General features: G+C 48.2%; 1 protein-coding gene across 1 annotated transcript in view; it reads right to left on the reverse strand.

Moving 5' to 3' along the window:
- Positions 1 to 21,201, reverse strand: part of LOC138284407 (mucin-2-like) — a 1,933,778-nt gene that overhangs the window by 1,828,312 nt on the left and 84,265 nt on the right. The gene's annotated exons all lie outside the window — the stretch shown is intronic.

Raw genomic sequence — 21,201 nt, forward strand, 5'->3', positions numbered from 1 at the left:
ATGCTGGATCCCGGAAAGCTAAACATTTCTGAAAACTAGACAAAATTCTGAATTCAGCAAGGGGTCATTTGTGTAGATCCTACAAGGTTTTCCTACAGAAAATAACAGCTGAAATAAAAAAATATTGAAATTGAGCTGAAAACAACAGCCATTTTTCTTTATGTTTTACTCTGTAACTTTTTCCTGCGATGTCAGATTTCTGAAAGCAATATACCGTTTTGTCTGCTGGACTCTTCTGGTTGCGGGGATATAAAGGGCTTATAGGTTCATCAAGAACCCTAGGTACCCAGAGCCAATAAATGAGGTGCACCCTGCAGTTGGTTTTCATTCTATACTGGGTATACAGCAATTAATTTGCTGAAATATGAGGAGTGAAAAAGAGGTATCAAGAAAACCTTTGCATTTCCAAAATGGGATCAAGATAAGGTTTTGAGGAGCATTGGTTATTTGCACATCTTTGAATTCCGAGGTGCCCATACTAGCATGTGAATTGCAGGGCATTTCTCAAATAGACGTCTTTTTTACACACTCTCTTATATTTGGAAGGAAAAAATTTAGAGAAAGATAAGGGGCAATAACACTTGTTTTGCTATTCTATGTTCCCCCAAGTCTCCCGATAAAAATGAGACCTCACTTGTGTGGGTAGGCCTAGCGCCCGCGACAGGAAATGCCCCAAAACACAACGTGGACACATCCCATTTTTTCACAAAATACAGAGCTGTTTTTTTGCAAAGTGCGTACCTGTAGATTATGGCCTCTAGCTCAGCCGGCACATAGGGAAACCTACCAAACCTGTACATTTTTGAAAACTAGAGACCTAGGGGAATCCAAGATGGGGTGACTCGCGGGGCTCTGACCAGGTTCTGTTACCCAGAATCCTTTGCAAACCTCAAAAAGTGGCTAAAAAAACAAGTTTTCCTCACATTTCGGTGACAGAAAGTTCTGGAATCTGAGAGGAGCCTCAAATTTCCTTCCTCCCAGCGTCCCCCCAAGTCTCCCGATAAAAATGATACCTCACTTGTGTGGGTAGGCCTAGCGCCCGCGACAGGAAATGCCCCAAAACACAACGTGGACACATCACAGAAAACAGAGCTGTTTTTTGCAAAGTGCCTACCTGTAGATTTTGGCCTCTAGCTCAGCCGGCACCTAGGGAAACCTACCAAACCTGTACATTTTTGAAAACTAGAGACCTACGGGAATCCAAGATGGGGTGACTCGCGGGGCTCTGACCAGGTTCTGTTACCCAGAATCCTTTGCAAACCTCAAAAAGTGGCTAAAAAAACAAGTTTTCCTCACATTTCGGTGACAGAAAGTTCTGGAATCGGAGAGGAGCCTCAAATTTCCTTCCACCCAGCGTCCCCCCAAGTCTCCCGATAAAAATGATACCTCACTTGTGTGGGTAGGCCTAGCGCCCGCGACAGGAAATGCCCCAAAACACAACGTGGACACATCACAGAAAACAGAGCTGTTTTTTACAAAGTGCCTACCTGCAGATTTTGGCCTCTAGCTCAGCCGGCACCTAGGGAAACCTACCAAACCTGTACATTTTTGAAAACTAGAGACCTAGGGGAATCCAAGATGGGGTGACTCGCGGGGCTCTGACCAGGGTCTGTTACCCAGAATCCTTTGCAAACCTCAAAAAGTGGCTAAAAAAACAAGTTTTCCTCACATTTCGGTGACAGAAAATTCTGGAATCTGAGAGGAGCCTCAAATTTCCTTCCACCCAGCGTCCCCCCAAGTCTCCCGATAAAAATGATACCTCACTTGTATGGGTAGGCCTAGCGCCCGCGACAAGAAATGCCCCAAAACACAACGTGGACACATCACAGAAAACAGAGCTGTTTTTTGCAAAGTGCCTACCTGTAGATTTTGGCCTCTAGCTCAGCCGGCACCTAGGGAAACCTACCAAACCTGTACATTTTTGAAAACTAGAGACCTAGGGGAATCCAAGATGGGGTGACTCGCGGGGCTCTGATCAGGTTCTGTTACCCAGAATCCTTTGCAAACCTCAAAAAGTGGTTAAAAAAACAAGTTTTCCTCACATTTCGGTGACAGAAAGTTCTGGAATCGGAGAGGAGCCTCAAATTTCCTTCCACCCAGCGTCCCCCCAAGTCTCCCGATAAAAATGATACCTCACTTGTGTGGGTAGGCCTAGCGGCCGCGACAGGAAATGCCCCAAAACACAACGTGGACACGTCACAGAAAACAGAGCTGTTTTTTGCAAAGTGCCTACCTGTAGATTTTGGCCTCTAGCTCAGCCGGCACCTAGGGAAACCTACCAAACCTGTACATTTTTGAAAACTAGAGACCTAGGGGAATCCAAGATGGGGTGACTCGCGGGGCTCTGACCAGGTTCTGTTACCCAGAATCCTTTGCAAACCTCAAAAAGTGGCTAAAAAAACAAGTTTTCCTCACATTTCGGTGACAGAAAGTTCTGGAATCTGAGAGGAGCCTCAAATTTCCTTCCACCCAGCGTCCCCCCAAGCCTCCCGATAAAAATGATACCTCACTTGTGTGGGTAGGCCTAGCGCCCGCGACAGGAAATGCCCCAAAACACAACGTGGACACATCACAGAAAACAGAGCTGTTTTTTGCAAAGTGCCTACCTGTAGATTTTGGCCTCTAGCTCAGCCGGCACCTAGGGAAACCTACCAAACCTGTGCATTTCTGAAAACTAGAGACCTAGGGGAATCCAAGGAGGGGTGACTTGCGGGGCTCGGACCAGGTTCTGTTACCCAGAATCCTTTGCAAACCTCAAAAAGTGGCTAAAAAAACAAGTTTTTCTCACATTTCGGTGACAGAAAGTTCTGGAATCTGAGAGGAGCCACAAATTTCCTTCCACCCAGCGTTCCCCCAAGCCTCACGATAAAAATGATACCTCACTTGTGTGGTTAGGCCTGGTGCCTGCGACAGGAATAGATCACACAACGGTCAATGTTGGTCCTTACGTGAGGCAGCTGTTGACCCTGGGGTGATCCATTCCTGACACAGACACTAGGTGTAGGCACTCAAGTGGGGTAGTGTTTTTATCAGGACAGGTGAGGAGTCACTGGGTGGTAGGAATATTGTGGATCCCAGCATATTCCTGTAGTTTGTGTGACAGAAATGCGAGAAAAATTGAGTTTTTTTTCAACATTTCAGCTTTGCAGGGTATTCTGGGTAAGAAAACTTTGGGGAAGCCACACAAGTCACACCTCTGTGGACTCCCCCGAATGTCTAGTTTCCAGAAATGTTTGGGTTTAGTGTGTTTCTCTATATGGCCGCCGAATCCAGGACCAAAAACACAGGTGCCTGCCTTACAAAACCAGTTTGTTTTGCCATGGATAATTTTGATGTCTCCACAATATGATTTGGGTGGTGGAATTTGGGGCTGAACTAAATTGGGGAGCTCCCAAGAGAGCACTCTCTCTCTGCTTGCCGCCGCATTCACCTGCTCTCTGGGTTGGCCTAACCCACTATTACCCAGTTGCACAAACAGCTTGCGAAGGGACAGCAGGACTGTCCTCATCACCTCCCTCATAATGTACTGGAAGAGGAGTTATCGAATGGGACTCCTCTGACTGAAAAATCACTCCCAGAGTCTGCGCCATTGTCCTATCCCTCAGATGCTGTCTCAGTATCTGATGTCTCAGTCTCTGATCCTATGTCAGAGCGGTCCTCTATAACCCGAGTGCAGGCAGCAGTCATCCATCAAGATGCCATCTCTGCTATTGGCTAAACTGTTGCTCTAAAACACTAGCCTACGTAGACAGTCACAAAATCGATGGTGTGTGAGATACGTGCAACAGTAGAGGCCACCTTACCTGCGCTTCTTCCCTCAATCAGCACGTACTTTCAAGACACTCAAAAAACACCTTGTCACATACCATTCGTCACAGTCTTTAGCACCTCCTGCGCCCAGTCCAACAATCATTATTGGTGCTCCCACTCCCTCCTCCTCGGATTCCCTCATTACCACCCAGCAAAAGTGCCCTTCATCTCTCCATAGACTTTGCTAATGTACTCAGCTATTTACATAAAATACAGATTTGCTCTTTGCAGTAGGCATATAAACCTTCTGCGCTTCTTTATGGCACTAAAACTGCCACTAGACAAGTCGGACCCTTTTCCCCCCAGGGAAACCACACACATATTGACGCACCCGAGGATTTATTGATACCCTTCCTGGTGTCGGCCACTGGTCGTGACCCGCACCAGGGAGGGTGTGTGGGCGTCGGCCAGTGGCCGACGCCCGCAGCGAAGAGGTTAAGTGCACAAGGTCCCCTTTCAGTACAGGTCTGTCTGCCAAGGTCCCAGTAGGGGGTTGGCAGTCCATGGTGTGAGGGCAGGCCACTAGTGGTTGAAATGTAAGCGTTAGGCCCTCCATCCTTCCAGCCCAGGAAGACCCATTCAGTATGCAGATGAGTGTAGGTGTGACTGCGTATCCTGTGTTTGTGGTTGTCTGGATGAAATGCACAAGAAAGCTGTCAACCAGCCCAGCCTAGACATTGATTGGAGACAGGCTGTAAGGCACAGATGCATTTTAAGAGCAGAGAAATGCTCACTTTCTAAAAGTGGCATTTCTGAAATAGTAATATAAAATCCAACTTCACAAATAAGCAGGATTTTCTTTTACTATTCTCGCCATACTAAATATGACCTGGTTACCCCTTTCTGATCAGAATCTTCCACTCAAATGGTATATGAGGGTAGCCCTAATGCTATCCTATGAAAGGAGAAGGCCTCATGGTAGTGGAAAACAACCACCACTGGCCAATTGCAGTTTAGGAGTTTTTCACTACCAGAATGTATAAAACACACATGTACATCTTCTGCCTTTTACCTACATGGCACTCTGCCCTATGGGAACCTAGGGCCTACATTAGGGGTAACTTATATGTAGAAAAAGGGGGTTTAAGGCTTGGCAAGTACTTTTAAATGCCAAGTCGAAGTGGCAGTGAAACTGTACAAACAGGCCTTGCAATGGCAGGCCTGAGTCATGGTTAAGGGGATACTTATGTGTTTCGCACAACCAGTGTTGTAGGCCCACTAGTAGCATTCAGTTTACAGGCCCTGTGCACGTGTAGGGCACTTTACTAGGGACTTAAAAGTAAATCAAATATGCCAATTGGGTATGAACCAATGTTATAATGTTATTAGGGAGAGAGCACATGCACTTTAGAACTGGTTAGTAGTGATAAAGTGAATAGAGTCTTAAAGCCAGCACAAACAGTGTCAGAAAATGGGGTCAGAAAAAGAAAAAAGTTTGGGGTGACCCTGCAGAGAGGTCATTTCAAACATACCCCCCCTTCCAAACTAAAGCCAGGGTAGGCTAATCAATACTTTGATGTACTTCCATGCTTAAGGTGATAGAACATGGACAATGGTCCACTACTGCAAGGGCACTTGCCAGTTCTATGCCTTTCTGAACTCAGTTGGGGCTTCTCTGTCTATACTGTATGGGGCCAATGCACTGACCCATGAGGAACCATTCTCCTAATCTGGAGACCCCATCTGGGAAGCTCCTAAACTTTATTTGCTCACAGATGCATCCCAGTACGCAGAAAGTACCACAATGGCCAAAAAAGGGATATTGCCCATCCCACTCCTTGGGTCTGACTTCTGTCACTAACCCAGGGAAAACGCTATGCACAAAGACAGTAACCAACAGAGGCTACTGACAGCTGTCAGTGTCAAGATCCAGGCCAGAGGCCAACCACTTTTAAGTGAATTCCTTGAGTGGGGCCATTGGGTAAGCTTCTCCAGCCTGGGAGCCGGCAGGGAGTTCCCTATGGGCTCCTGAGGTTTCTCTGACCTCCAAGGCATTTCAGAATGGGGGTGGGTGGCCTCAGGTGTCTTGTACCCCTTCTCCACTCTACCTCCCACTAGTTTAAGGGTGGTATCCTGACACTGGTCAATCAACCTTGAGTCCTCTCTCACCTTGCCTCTACATCTGTGCTCTCGTACCCTCCTCTGGGGAGTGGTACTGCCAGAGAATTGAACTGTCAGGGTGCTTTTAGGAGGTCACCCTTCTAAGTTCCCTTTGCCACCAGGGATAACTCATTCCCCAGAATGCAGTCAAAGGGCATCTGGGGACAAACTATGACTCTTCTATGGGTCACTTCCCTGCCTCACTCCAGGGATACCAGGGCCAAAGGGAAGAAGAAATCCTCCCCATGGGCTGAAGTCACCCTACACACCTGGCCGGTGTACTGCTCTCAGGAAACTAGTCTCTCCACCATCATGGTATGACTAGCCCCTGTGTCCCTCAGAGCAGTGACTGGGACCCCATCCACTCGCATCTGGTGGAAGTGACGACTCCCACCCTCAGGGATCACCAGCTCACCCTCTAAGTCTATCTCCCAACTGAGAGAGATTAAGGCATGGTGTATGACCTCCCCTGGGGACTACTTTCTCTTCAGGCCACATTGGCCACCCCTGTAGAGGTCCCACCAGACGGTGGTTTCTTTGGACAGACAGAGGCCCCCTGCCTGTGTCCTAGCTGGGAGCTCTCAAAGCAGCTTAGTTGGAATTGGGGTGCCCTGGGTGTAGGAAAGTACCATCTTGCCTGGCATGTTACCCCCATTTTTTCACTGTATATATGTTGTTTTAGTTGTATGTGTCACTGGGACCCTGGTAACCCAGGGCCCCAGTGCTCATAAGTGTGCCTGAATGTGTTACCTGTGTAGTGACTAACTGTCTCACTGAGGCTCTGCTAATCAGAACCTCAGTGGTTATGCTCTCTCATTTCTTTCCAAATTGTCACTAACAGGCTAGTGACCATTTTTACCAATTTACATTGGCTTACTGGAACACCCTTATAATTCCCTAGTATATGGTACGGAGGTACCCAGGGTATTGGGGTTCCAGGAGATCCCTATGGGCTGCAGCATTTCTTTTGCCACCCATAGGGAGCTCTGACAATTCTTACACAGGCCTGCCACTGCAGCCTGAGTGAAATAACGTCCACGTTATTTCACAGCCATTTTACACTGCACTTAAGTAACTTATAAGTCACCTATATGTCTAACCTTTACCTTGTAAATGTTAGGTGCAAAGTTACTTAGTGTGTGGGAACCCTGGCACTAGCCAAGGTGCCCCCACATTGTTCAGAGCCAATTCACTGAACTTTGTGAGTGCGGGGACACCATTACACGCGTGCACTACATATAGGTCACTACCTATATGTAGCTTCACAATGGTAACTCCGAAAATGGCCATGTAACATGTCTATGATCATGGAATTGCCCCCTCTATGCCATCCTGGCATAGTTGGCACAATCCCATGATCCCAGTGGTCTGTAGCACAGACCCTGGTACTGCCAAACTGCCCTTCCTGGGGTTTCACTGCAGCTGCTGCTGCTGCCAACCCCTCAGACAGGCATCTGCCCTCCTGGGGTCCAGCCAGGCCTGGCCCAGGATGGCAGAACAAAGAACTTCCTCTGAGAGAGGGTGTGACACCCTCTCCCTTTGGAAACTGGTGTGAAGGCAGGGGAGGAGTAGCCTCCCCCAGCCTCTGGAAATGCTTTGTTGGGCACAGAGGTGCCCAATTCTGCATAAGCCAGTCTACACCGGTTCAGGGACCCCTTAGCCCCTGCTCTGGCGCGAAACTGGACAAAGGAAAGGGGAGTGACCACTCCCCTGACCTGCACCTCCCCTGGGAGGTGTCCAGAGCTCCTCCAGTGTGCTCCAGACCTCTGCCATCTTGGAAACAGAGGTGCTGCTGGCACACTGGACTGCTCTGAGTGGCCAGTGCCACCAGGTGACGTCAGAGACTCCTGCTGATAGGCTCCTTAAGGTGTTAGTAGCCTATCCTCTCTCCTAGGTAGCCAAACCCTCTTTTCTGGCTATTTAGGGTCTCTGTCTCTGGGGAAACTTCAGATAACGAATGCAAGAGCTCATCCGAGTTCCTCTGCATCTCCCTCTTCACCTTCTGATAAGGAATCGACTGCTGACCGCGCTGGAAGCCTGCAAACCTGCAACATAGTAGCAAAGACGACTACTGCAACTCTGTAACGCTGATCCTGCCGCCTTCTCGACTGTTTTCCTGCTTGTGCATGCTGTGGGGGTAGCCTGCCTCCTCTCTGCACCAGAAGCTCCGAAGAAATCTCCCGTGGGTCGACGGAATCTTCCCCCTGCAACCGCAGGCACCAAAAAGCTGCATTACCGGTCCCTTGGGTCTCCTCTCAGCACGACGAGCAAGGTCCCTCGAATCCAGCGACTCTGTCCAAGTGACCCCCACAGTCCAGTGACTCTTCAGTCCAAGTTTGGTGGAGGTAAGTCCTTGCCTCACCTCGCTGGGCTGCATTGCTGGGAACCGCGACTTTGCAGCTACTCCGGCCCCTGTGCACTTCCGGCGGAAATCCTTTGTGCACAGCCCAGCCTGGGTCCACGGCACTCTAACCTGCATTGCACGACTTTCTAAGTTGGTCTCCGGCGACGTGGGACTCCTTTGTGCAACTTCGGCGAGCACCGTTTCATGCATCCTTGTAGTGCCTGTTTCTGGCACTTTTCTGGGTGCTACCTGCTTCAGTGAGGACTCTTTGTCTTGCTCGACGTCCCCTCTCTCTTCAGGTCCAATTTGCGACCTCCTGGTCCCTCCTGGGCCCCAGCAGCGTCCAAAAACGCCAAACGCACAATTTGCACATAGCAAGGCTTGTTGGCGTTCATTCGGCGGGAAAATACTTCTGCATGACTGTCCACGGCGAGAGGGATCCGTCCACCAAAGGGAAAGTCTCTAGCCCTTTTCGTTCCTGCAGAAGCCTCAGCTTCTTCTGTCCAGTAGAAGCTTCTTTGCACCCGCAGCTGGCATTTCCTGGGCATCTGCCCATCTCCGACTTGCTTGTGACTTTTGGACTTGGTCCCCTTGTTCCACAGGTACCCTAGATTGGAAATCCACAGTTGTTGCATTGCTGGTTTGTGTCTTTCCTGCATTATTCCTCTAACACGTTTACTTTGTCCTTAGGGGAACTTTAGTGCACTTTGCACTCACTTTTCAGGGTCTTGGGGAGGGTTATTTTGCTAACTCTCACTATTTTCTAATAGTCCAAGCGACCCTCTACAAGGTCACATAGGTTTGGGGTCCATTCGTGGTTCGCATTCCACTTTTGGAGTATATGGTTTGTGTTGCCCCTATCCCTATGTTTCCCCATTGCATCCTATTGTAACTATACATTGTTTGCACTGTTTTCTAAGACTATACTGCATATTTTTGCTATTGTGTATATATATCTTGTGTATATTTGCTATCCTCTCACTGAGGGTACACTCTAAGATACTTTGGCATATTGTCATAAAAATAAAGTACCTTTATTTTTAGTATAACTGTGTATTGTGTTTTCTTATGATATTGTGCATATGACACTAAGTGGTACTGTAGTAGCTTCACACGTCTCCTAGTTCAGCCTAAGCTGCTCTGCTAAGCTACCATTATCTATCAGCCTAAGCTGCTAGACACCCTATACACTAATAAGGGATAACTGGGCCTGGTGCAAGGTGCAAGTACCCCTTGGTACTCACTACAAGCCAGTCCAGCCTCCTACATTGGTTGTGCAGTGGTGGGATAAGTGCTTGAGACTACTTACCACTCTTGTCATTGTACTTTTCATAAGAGAAAAATATACAAAACAAGGTCAGTGTATATACACATAGCCAAAAAGTTTTGCATTTCCTCTTTTCACTCTTTTCTAAGTGCTGAAAAGTACTTCTAACTTTCTAAAAAGTTCTTAAAAGTTTTTAAAGTTTTTTCTGACTTTCCAAAAAGTTCTGAAAACTTTTTTCTCTTTTTCTATCACTTTAACTCTCTCTAAAAAATGTCTGGCACAGGCCAAAATGTTGATCTGTCCAAACTTGCATATGACAACCTTAGCTGGAAAAGAGCAAGGAGTCTCTGTATAGAGAGAGGTTTGAGTGTAGGGAAGAATCCTTCCTTGGAACTGTTACTTAACATGCTTAGAGAACAGGATAAGGCCATAGGTGCCTCATCTGTTGAAAAAGTACCTAATAGTTCTCAATCTGATTCAGGGACTCCCCCAGGAAAAGATTCAGGAAACAAACTTCCTAGCCTGCCCATTACTAGACAATCTAGCATAGATGGTAATGATGATGAGCCACACCATATAAATAGTGTTGTCTCACATCATAGCAAAAGCATTTATTCTCACCATACTGGTAGTAATGTTTCTGTAAACCAAGCTGTTAGGGTGGCTTCTGTAAGGGACAGGTCTCCTTCTGTTCATTCCCATCATAGATCTGTTTCTAGAAATGTCCCTCCCACCAACCCTGATGACAGAATGTTAGAGAGGGAACTCAATAAGTTGAGGGTGGAACAAACCAGACTGAAGCTTAAAAAGCAACAGCTGGATTTGGATAGACAGTCTTTTGAATTAGAGAAGGAAAGACAGAAGTTGGGTGTAGATACCCATGGTGGCAGCAGCAGTATTCCCCATAGTCATCCTGCAAAAGAGCATGATTCCAGGAATCTGCACAAGATAGTTCCCCCTTATAAGGAGGGGGATGACATTAACAAGTGGTTTGCTGCACTTGAGAGGGCCTGTGTTGTACAGGATGTCCCTCAAAGGCAGTGGGCTGCTATCCTATGGCTATCATTTAGTGGAAAAGGTAGGGATAGGCTCCTTACTGTGAAAGAAAATGATGCTAATAATTTCCAAGTTCTTAAGAATGCACTCCTGGATGGTTATGGCTTAACCACTGAACAGTACAGGATAAAGTTCAGAGAGACCAAAAAGGAGTCTTCACAAGACTGGGTTGATTTCATTGACCATTCAGTGAAGGCCTTGGAGGGGTGGTTACATGGCAGTAAAGTTACTGATTATGACAGCCTGTATAACTTAATCCTGAGAGAGCATATTCTTAATAATTGTGTGTCTAATTTGTTGCACCAGTACTTGGTGGACTCTGATCTGACCTCTCCCCAAGAATTGGGAAAGAAGGCAGACAAATGGGTCAGAACAAGAGTGAACAGAAAAGTTCATACAGGGGGTGACAAAGATGGCAACAAAAAGAAGGATGGTAAGTCTTCAGACAAGGGTGGGGACAAATCTAAAAATGAGTCTTCATCAGGCCCACAAAAACACTCTGGTGGGGGTGGTGGGTCCAAATCCTCCTTTAATCAGAACAAGGAAAAGAAACCATGGTGCTATTTATGTAAAATAAAAGGCCATTGGACAACAGATCCCAGTTGTCCAAAGAAAGGCACCACTACTCCTACCACTACAACCCCTACTGCTACACCTAGTGTCCCTACTAATAGCAGTGGTGGTGGGAGCAAACCTACTAATAGCCAATCCAAGGGAGTAGCTGGGCTCACTTTTGGTAACTTAGTTGGGGTTGGTCTGATTAGGGAGACCACAGAGGCTACTTTAGTCTCTGAAGGGGCTATTGATTTAGCCACTTTGGTTGCTTGCCCCCATAACTTGGAGAAATACAAGCAACTAACCCTAATAAATGGTGTTGAGGTCCAGGCCTACAGGGACACAGGTGCCAGTGTCACAATGGTGATTGAGAAACTGGTGCACCCTGAACAACACATACTTGGACACCAGTACCAAGTAACCGATGCTCACAACATAACACAAAGCCACCCCATGGCTGTTGTAAATCTCAACTGGGGGGGGTAACTGGTCCAAAGAAAGTTGTGGTAGCTTCAGATTTACCTGTAGACTGTCTATTAGGGAATGATTTGGAGACATCAGCTTGGTCAGATGTGGAGTTGGAGGCCCATGCAGCAATGCTCGGCATCCCAGGGCATATTTTTGCTTTGACAAGGGCTCAGGCCAAAAAGCAAAAAGGACAGGGAAGCTTGGATCCTGGAACAATGGACCAAGTGCTCCCTAAAGCTAGGGCTAGTAGAAGCAAACCACTTCCTACTATCCCTCCCTCTACAGTGGATTCTACTTCTGAGGAAGAAGAATTCCCTCCCTGTGCAGAACCTACACCAGAGGAGCTGGAAGCAGACACTGCTGAGCTTTTGGGTGAAGGGGGGCCTGCCAGAGAGGAGCTGAGTGTGGCACAGCAAACCTGTCCCACATTAGAGGGTCTCAGACAGCAAGCTGTCAAACAGGCTAATGGGGATGTCAGTGACTCTCACAGAGTTTACTGGGAGGACAACCTCTTGTACACTGAGCATAGGGATCCTAAACCTGGAGCTGCCAGGAGATTAGTGATCCCTCAGGAGTACAGAAAGTTCCTCCTAACACTGGCACATGACATTCCCTTAGCTGGGAATCTAGGACAAATGAAAACTTGGGACAGGCTTGTTCCCCTGTTTCATCGGCCTAGAATGTCTGAGGACACAAAGGAATTTTGTAAGTCCTGTGAAACCTGTCAAGCCAGTGGCAAGACAGGTGGCACCCCAAAGGCACCCCTTATCCCACAGCCTGTGGTTGGGGTTCCCTTTGAGAGGGTAGGGGTTGACATAGTTGGCCCCCTTGACCCTCCTACTGCTTCAGGCAATAGGTTTATCTTGGTGGTAGTGGACCATGCCACAAGATATCCTGAAGCTATTCCTTTAAGGACCACTACAGCTCCTGCAGTGGCAAAGGCCCTCCTGGGAATATTTTCCAGGGTGGGCTTCCCAAAGGAAGTAGTATCAGACAGGGGAAGCAATTTCATGTCTGCATACTTAAAGGCCATGTGGAAGGAGTGTGGTGTAACGTACAAGTTCACAACACCCTATCATCCACAAACAAATGGACTGGTGGAGAGATTTAATAAAACTCTCAAAGGCATGATTATGGGTCTCCCTGAAAAACTCCGCAGGAGATGGGATATCCTTCTACCATGCCTCCTTTTTGCCTACAGGGAGGTACCCCAGAAAGGAGTGTGCTTCAGCCCCTTTGAACTTCTTTTTGGACACCCTGTTAGGGGTCCACTCACACTTGTAAAGGAGGGTTGGGAACAACCTTTAAAAGCTCCTAAGCAGGATATTGTGGATTATGTACTTGGCCTCAGATCAAGGATGGCTGAGCACATGAAAAAGGCCAGTAAAAACCTTCAGGCCAGCCAAGAGCTCCAGAAGCAATGGCATGATCAGAAGGCTGTTTTGGTTCAGTACCAACCAGGGCAGAAAGTGTGGGTCTTGGAGCCTGTGGCCCCAAGAGCACTCCAAGATAAATGGAGTGGACCCCACACAATTGTTGAAAAGAAGGGTGAAGTCACCTACTTGGTTGACTTAGGCACTGCCAGGAGTCCCCTTAGGGTGCTCCATGTCAACCGCCTGAAACCCTACTATGACAGGGCTGATCTCACCCTGCTCATGGCAACTGATGAGGGACAGGAAGAAGACAGTGATCCTCTACCTGATCTCTTCTCTTCCACAGAACAGGATGCTCTTGTGGAAGGTGTAGTTTTGGCAGATTGTCTTACTGCTGAGCAGAAAGACCATTGCATAAATCTCCTAGGACAATTTTCAGAACTCTTCTCTACTGTGCCAGGCACCACTTCTTGGTGTGAGCACACTATAGATACTGGAGACAGTTTACCTGTCAAAAGTAAGATCTATAGGCAGCCTGACCATGTCAGGGACTGCATAAAGCAAGAAGTTCAGAAAATGTTGGAACTAGGAGTGGTTGAGCACTCTGACAGTCCATGGGCTTCTCCTGTGGTACTGGTACCAAAACCCAATTCTAAAGATGGAAAGAAGGAAATGCGGTTTTGTGTAGACTATAGAGGTCTCAACTTGGTAACCAAAACTGATGCTCACCCTATACCCAGGGCAGATGAGCTTATAGATCCACTGGCATCTGCCAAGTATCTAAGCACTTTTGATTTGACTGCAGGGTATTGGCAGATCAAATTATCAGAAGATGCTAAACCTAAGACTGCATTTTCTACCATTGGAGGACATTACCAGTTTACTGTAATGCCTTTTGGTTTGAAAAATGCAACTGCCACTTTTCAGAGGTTGGTGAACACAGTCCTGCAAGGGCTGGAAGCTTTCAGTGCAGCATATTTGGACGATATAGCTGTCTTTAGCTCCAGCTGGGATGATCACCTGGTCCACCTATGGAAAGTTTTGGAGGCCCTGCAAAAGGCAGGCCTCACTATCAAGGCTTCAAAGTGCCAGATAGGGCAGGGTAAGGTGGTTTATCTGGGACACCTTGTTGGTGGGGAACAGATTGCACCACTTCAGGGGAAAATCCAAACAATTATTGATTGGGTTCCCCCTACCACTCAGACTCAGGTGAGAGCCTTCCTAGGCCTCACTGGGTATTACAGGAGGTTCATTAAGAACTATGGCTCCATTGCAGCCCCTCTTAATGACCTCACATCCAAGAAAATGCCTAAAAAGGTATTATGGACAGCAAACTGTCAGAAAGCTTTTGAGGAGCTGAAGCAGGCCATGTGCTCTGCACCTGTCCTGAAAAGCCCTTGTTACTCTAAAAAATTCTATGTCCAAACTGATGCATCTGAATTAGGAGTAGGGGCAGTCCTATCACAACTTAATTCTGAGGGCCAGGATCAACCTGTTGCTTTTATTAGTAGGAGGTTGACCCCTAGAGAAAAGCGTTGGTCTGCCATTGAGAGGGAGGCCTTTGCTGTGGTCTGGGCTCGGAAGAAGTTGAGGCCATACCTGTTTGGCACTCACTTCATTGTTCAGACAGACCACAAACCTCTACTTTGGCTAAAACAAATGAAAGGTGAAAATCCTAAACTGTTGAGGTGGTCCATATCCCTACAGGGAATGGACTATACAGTGGAACATAGACCTGGGAGTAGCCACTCCAATGCAGATGGACTCTCCAGATATTTCCACTTAGACAATGAAGACTCATCAGGTCATGGCTAGTCTTATTGTCCTTCGTTTGGGGGGGGTTGTGTAGGAAAGTACCATCTTGCCTGGCATGTTACCCCCATTTTTTCACTGTATATATGTTGTTTTAGTTGTATGTGTCACTGGGACCCTGGTAACCCAGGGCCCCAGTGCTCATAAGTGTGCCTGAATGTGTTACCTGTGTAGTGACTAACTGTCTCACTGAGGCTCTGCTAATCAGAACCTCAGTGGTTATGCTCTCTCATTTCTTTCCAAATTGTCACTAACAGGCTAGTGACCATTTTTACCAATTTACATTGGCTTACTGGAACACCCTTATAATTCCCTAGTATATGGTACGGAGGTACCCAGGGTATTGGGGTTCCAGGAGATCCCTATGGGCTGCAGCATTTCTTTTGCCACCCATAGGGAGCTCTGACAATTCTTACACAGGCCTGCCACTGCAGCCTGAGTGAAATAACGTCCACGTTATTTCACAGCCATTTTACACTGCACTTAAGTAACTTATAAGTCACCTATATGTCTAACCTTTACCTGGTAAAGGTTAGGTGCAAATTTACTTAGTGTGTGGGCACCCTGGCACTAGCCAAGGTGCCCCCACATTGTTGAGAGCCAATTCACTGAACTTTGTGAGTGCGGGGACACCATTACACGCGTGCACTACATATAGGTCACTACCTATTTGTAGCTTCACAATGGTAACTCCGAAAATGGCCATGTAACATGTCTATGATCATGGAATTGCCCCCTCTATGCCATCCTGGCATAGTTGGCACAATCCCATGATCCCAGTGGTCTGTAGCACAGACCCTGGTACTGCCAAACTGCCCTTCCTGGGGTTTCACTGCAGCTGCTGCTGCTGCCAACCCCTCAGACAGGCATCTGCCCTCCTGGGGTCCAGCCAGGCCTGGCCCAGGATGGCAGAACAAAGAACTTCCTCTGAGAGAGGGTGTGACACCCTCTCCCTTTGGAAAATGGTGTGAAGGCAGGGGAGGAGTAGCCTCCCCCAGCCTCTGGAAATGCTTTGTTGGGCACAGAGGTGCCCAATTCTGCATAAGCCAGTCTACACCGGTTCAGGGACCCCTTAGCCCCTGCTCTGGCGCGAAACTGGACAAAGGAAAGGGGAGTGACCACTCCCCTGACCTGCACCTCCCCTGGGAGGTGTCCAGAGCTCCTCCAGTGTGCTCCAGACCTCTGCCATCTTGGAAACAGAGGTGCTGCTGGCACACTGGACTGCTCTGAGTGGCCAGTGCCACCAGGTGACGTCAGAGACTCCTGCTGATAGGCTCCTTCAGGTAGCCAAACCCTCTTTTCTGGCTATTTAGGGTCTCTGTCTCTGGGGAAACTTCAGATAACGAATGCAAGAGCTCATCCGAGTTCCTCTGCATCTCCCTCTTCACCTTCTGATAAGGAATCGACTGCTGACCGCGCTGGAAGCCTGCAAACCTGCAACATAGTAGCAAAGACGACTACTGCAACTCTGTAACGCTGATCCTGCCGCCTTCTCGACTGTTTTCCTGCTTGTGCATGCTGTGGGGGTAGCCTGCCTCCTCTCTGCACCAGAAGCTCCGAAGAAATCTCCCGTGGGTCGACGGAATCTTCCCCCTGCAACCGCAGGCACCAAAAAGCTGCATTACCGGTCCCTTGGGTCTCCTCTCAGCACGACGAGCGAGGTCCCTCGAATCCAGCGACTCTGTCCAAGTGACCCCCACAGTCCAGTGACTCTTCAGTCCAAGTTTGGTGGAGGTAAGTCCTTGCCTCACCTCGCTGGGCTGCATTGCTGGGAACCGCGACTTTGCAGCTACTCCGGCCCCTGTGCACTTCCAGCGGAAATCCTTTGTGCACAGCCCAGCCTGGGTCCACGGCACTCTAACCTGCATTGCACGACTTTCTAAGTTGGTCTCCGGCGACGTGGGACTCCTTTGTGCAACTTCGGTGAGCACCGTTTCACGCATCCTCGTAGTGCCTGTTTCTGGCACTTCTCCGGGTGCTACCTGCTTCAGTGAGGGCTCTTTGTCTTGCTCGACGTCCCCTCTCTCTTCAGGTCCAATTTGCGACCTCCTGGTCCCTCTTGGGCCCCAGCAGCGTCCAAAAATGCCAAACGTACAATTTGCAGCTAGCAAGGCTTGTTGGCGTTCTTTTGGCGGTAAATCACTTCTGCACGACTCTCCACGGCGAAAGGGATCCGTCCACCAAAGGGGAAGTCTCTAGCCCTTTTCGTTCCTGCAGAAACCTCAGCTTCTTCTGTCCAGTAGAAGCTTCTTTGCACCCGCAGCTGGCATTTCCTGGGCATCTGCCCATCTCCGACTTGCTTGTGACTTTTGGACTTGGTCCCCTTGTTCCACAGGTACCCTAGATTGGAAATCCACAGTTGTTGCATTGCTGGTTTGTGTCTTTCCTGCATTATTCCTCTAACACGACTACTTTGTCCTTAGGGGAACTTTAGTGCACTTTGCACTCACTTTTCAGGGTCTTGGGGAGGGTTATTTTGCTAACTCTCACTATTTTCTAATAGTCCCAGCGACCCTCTACAAGGTCACATAGGTTTGGGGTCCATTCGTGGTTCGCATTCCACTTTTGGAGTATATGGTTTGTGTTGCCCCTATCCCTATGTTTCCCCATTGCATCCTATTGTAACTATACATCGTTTGCACTGTTTTCTAAGACTATACTGCATATTTTTGCTATTGTGTATATATATCTTGTGTATATTTCCTATCCTCTCACTGAGGGTACACTCTAAGACACTTTGGCATATTGTCATAAAAATAAAGTACCTTTATTTTTAGTATAACTGTGTATTGTGTTTTCTTATGATATTGTGCATATGACACTAAGTGGTACTGTAGTAGCTTCACACGTCTCCTAGTTCAGCCTAAGCTGCTCTGCTAAGCTACCATTATCTATCAGCCTAAGCTGCTAGACACCCTATACACTAATAAGGGATAACTGGGCCTGGTGCAAGGTGCAAGTACCCCTTGGTACTCACTACAAGCCAGTCCAGCCTCCTACACTGGGCCACCACCCACCACCCTGTTTCTCAGATGAAGCATGGGAACCCTTTCAACCCCCTTACTCTGGGACTTGTCTAGGTCTTCTTTAACCTCCCCTCACTCTGTTGGGGGGAACCAGGATCACCCTTCTGGAGTCACTCCCAGGTACATTTTTGGACATTCTGGGGCTAGCCCAGAGGTCCACTACCTCAGCAAGCTTCCTGGGATCAGTCAGCGTACTGTCAATCAGGTGCTGGTGCAACTCTGTAATGCAAATACTGAGCATATGCTCTCTCATGATCAAATTATATAACCCCTCATAACCATTCATTTTTCTGCCCCGCACTCATCCATTCAGTGCCTTGCTAGAGAATTATAAAAGACTACTCACGTTTGATGGGAAAGTTTGGTACTGTCCCTGAATTTCTGGCGATACATTTCAGGGGTCAGTCCAAACTTGGCAATTAAAATGGCTTTTATGAGTGGGTCTGCGTGAGGGTCCTCTGGTTCTAATGTGAGGAGTGTGACCCTACTAATTGCTGGTACATGTTTTCAGATGCCCACCCCCCCATTGCTTTCCAGGAACCCCATAAGCCCCTAGTGCAACTTCATAGGCATCAAACCATTTGTCAATGTCATCTCCTACTCATAACTTGGCACCCCATCTCTGGGTATACAAACATTTTTGTCTCCATCTCTCTCTCCTCACTCCTTTCCTCTGCTGTCTACCATGACTTGAGACACTGCTCCCTGGTTTAGCAGGGGCCACAAACCCAGGGGTTTCACCCCCCCACTGCTATTGGCAAATCCTCTGGGGAGCCATCCTCTGGCCCGTCCACCTCAACATTCTCTTGAGAACGGGCTTCTGCCAAGGCCCTCAGTGCCTTTTGGGAGCCTGTGCAACTGTGTTGCTGGGCTGGAGAGAGTGCTGTGCACATGTGTGTTTGGCCAGTTCAAGACGGCCAGCCAAACATACATATGCTCTGAGGGGGAGTCCTGTGTGCACTCCCCCTCATTCCTCGTCACTCCCGTGGCCCCATCCCTTTTCCCAAAAAAGGCTAATAAACACAGTTTATTATTGTTTTTTGGGTATTAGGGGCCAGATGTAGCAAGGCTTTTGCGCCTCGCAAACAGCGAAAAACGCCGTATGCGAGGCGCAAAAGCCCTCACGGTATGCAGAAACGCATTTTGCGAGTCGGAACCGACTTGCAAAATGTGATTCCGACTTGCAAATAGGAAGGGGTGTTCCCTTCCTATTTGCGACCGCATCGTGATGCAAAGTTGCTTTGGGACCGCGAAAGCGGTCGCAAACCAACTCGCAGTTACCATCCACTTGAAGTGGATGGTAACTCATTCGCAAAAGGGAAGGGGTCCCCATGGGACCCCTTCCCCTTTGTGAATGCCCCCCCCAAAAAAAAATTCAGAGCAGGCAGTGGTTCTATGTACCACTGCCTACTTTGAAAAAAACTAAACTAAATGGTTTCGGTATTTTTTCTTTTTGCAGCTCGTTTTCCTTTAAGGAAAACGGGCTGGAAAAAGAAGAAAAAAAACCTGCTTTATTTAAAAGCAGTTACAGGCATGGTGGTCTGCTGTCTCCAGCAGGCCACCATCCCTGTGAGTGCCTAGACTTGCTATGGGGTCCCAAACTGCGACCCACCTCATTAATATTCATGAGGTGGGTCTTTGCGACCCCATAGCGAGTCGCAGAAGGTGTCTGAGACACCTTTCTGCATCTCGTATTGCGAGTTGCAATTTGCGAGTCGCTATGACTCGCAAATTGCAAGTCGCAATTTTTAACCTACCTACATCTGGCCCTAGGTTTGTAGCAGCCACTGCTGGTGGGTGGGGGGACAACGCTCCTCCACCCTTATAGAGGAGCTGCCCCTGGATTTGAAAACTCATTGTCAGCTATTGGAGTAGGTGGTATAAACTGCTCTTTCAGGAGGCCCAACTGAGTGGTTTGGGAAGTTCTTTCTAGTGGGGAGGGCATGATGGTGTATGTAATCACACTAGAAACTCCTGATGCACAAATATTAACAGTTGTTTATAAAATATGATTTGATACCTGTTAGAAATGGGGTTTCTGGTTGGCTAGGGTATGCACCTCAGCCAGGCAGAACTTACCCACTCTAGTCAGGGCAAGGGAGTTACACGTCCAAGCTAATCCCTGCTCACCCCCTTGGTAGCTTGGCACGAGCAGTCAGGCTTAACCCGGAGGCAATGTGTAAAGCATTTGCACAACACACACACACATGTGACGCAATATCCCCACAGCAAAGGAAACACAACACCAGATTATATGAAAATTTACTGTATTGTACACAACGCAATTATCAGACCAAACATCACATATTAGTACTATCCTGCTACCTTAGCAGTTGTCAGAACGTTACACATTAGTTACTCTACAGACTAGCAGTAGTCACACATAACACACAGGTTACTCAGTATTCTGCAACATAAACAGTAGTCAGGAAAACACATTATTACATCACAGCACTTGTCATAAGAATATCATAAAATGCCCATAGTAGGAACATTAGAAAACATATGGCAAGTTAGAAAAACATATTAGCAAGCATGTCCATAAAAGGAACATTTGCATACACATATGTAAAAACATCAAACGCAGGTAGGTAATATACGCATCAAACAAAAGTCTGTAGAAAGAACTTTGGATTGCAACTCTATTGGTCCTTTAAACAGTACCTGGTTGGATGAAGGCACCTCCAGTGCCTAGAAGGCGAACAATGGGGCCCCCGGTGCTCCTATGCGTAAAACGGGGCCTCCCTTATACTCTGGGGTCAGAGGAGGGCGACATGCACCTCCTCTCATTTATAGACAGGCCCCTCCGGGGACCGTGATTACTGGGGGCCCCCCAGGGCCCATCCGGCCCTCACGAGGGGTGCCAAAGCCAGCAAAAACAACTTAGGGCAGGAGGGGGGCACCTAGCACCCCCTCCGGTTTAATGACATGCCCCTCCTGGGACCCGCGATCTCTGAGGGCCCCCCCGGGCTTCCACTGGCCCTTCCACCAAGGGGGGGCCCACAGTAATGCCCGTTTTACCTAACAGCTGAAAAGGAGCGTCCCGCTCCTAACGCAGAGGCCTGGGGGAAGGGGGCACTCCCCGTGCCTTCCCCTGGTCCTGCTGTGAAGCCACAAGAAGATCGGACCCCTCCTGGGGCCCGAGCAGACACTCGCCTGCACCCGATGCGGTGCACAAGTGTTCTTCCAGCTTCCTGGGCTGCTGCAGTGATCTTATTTAAAGGGGCACAATGCAGCAAGGAGCCTACGAGCTCCCAAGGCTCCATAAGTGCGCTGCAATCAGCGCTAAGGCAGCCGCAACCACGGAGAAGCACCCCTCATGAAGAAATGGATGCAGGGGTCAGAGGCCACAGCACCCTGCCCCTGGGAGCAGAATCTTAAGACAAGGTC

This window comes from Pleurodeles waltl, chromosome 3_1 (assembly GCF_031143425.1).
Source record: "Pleurodeles waltl isolate 20211129_DDA chromosome 3_1, aPleWal1.hap1.20221129, whole genome shotgun sequence".
NCBI lineage: Eukaryota > Metazoa > Chordata > Amphibia > Caudata > Salamandridae > Pleurodeles > Pleurodeles waltl.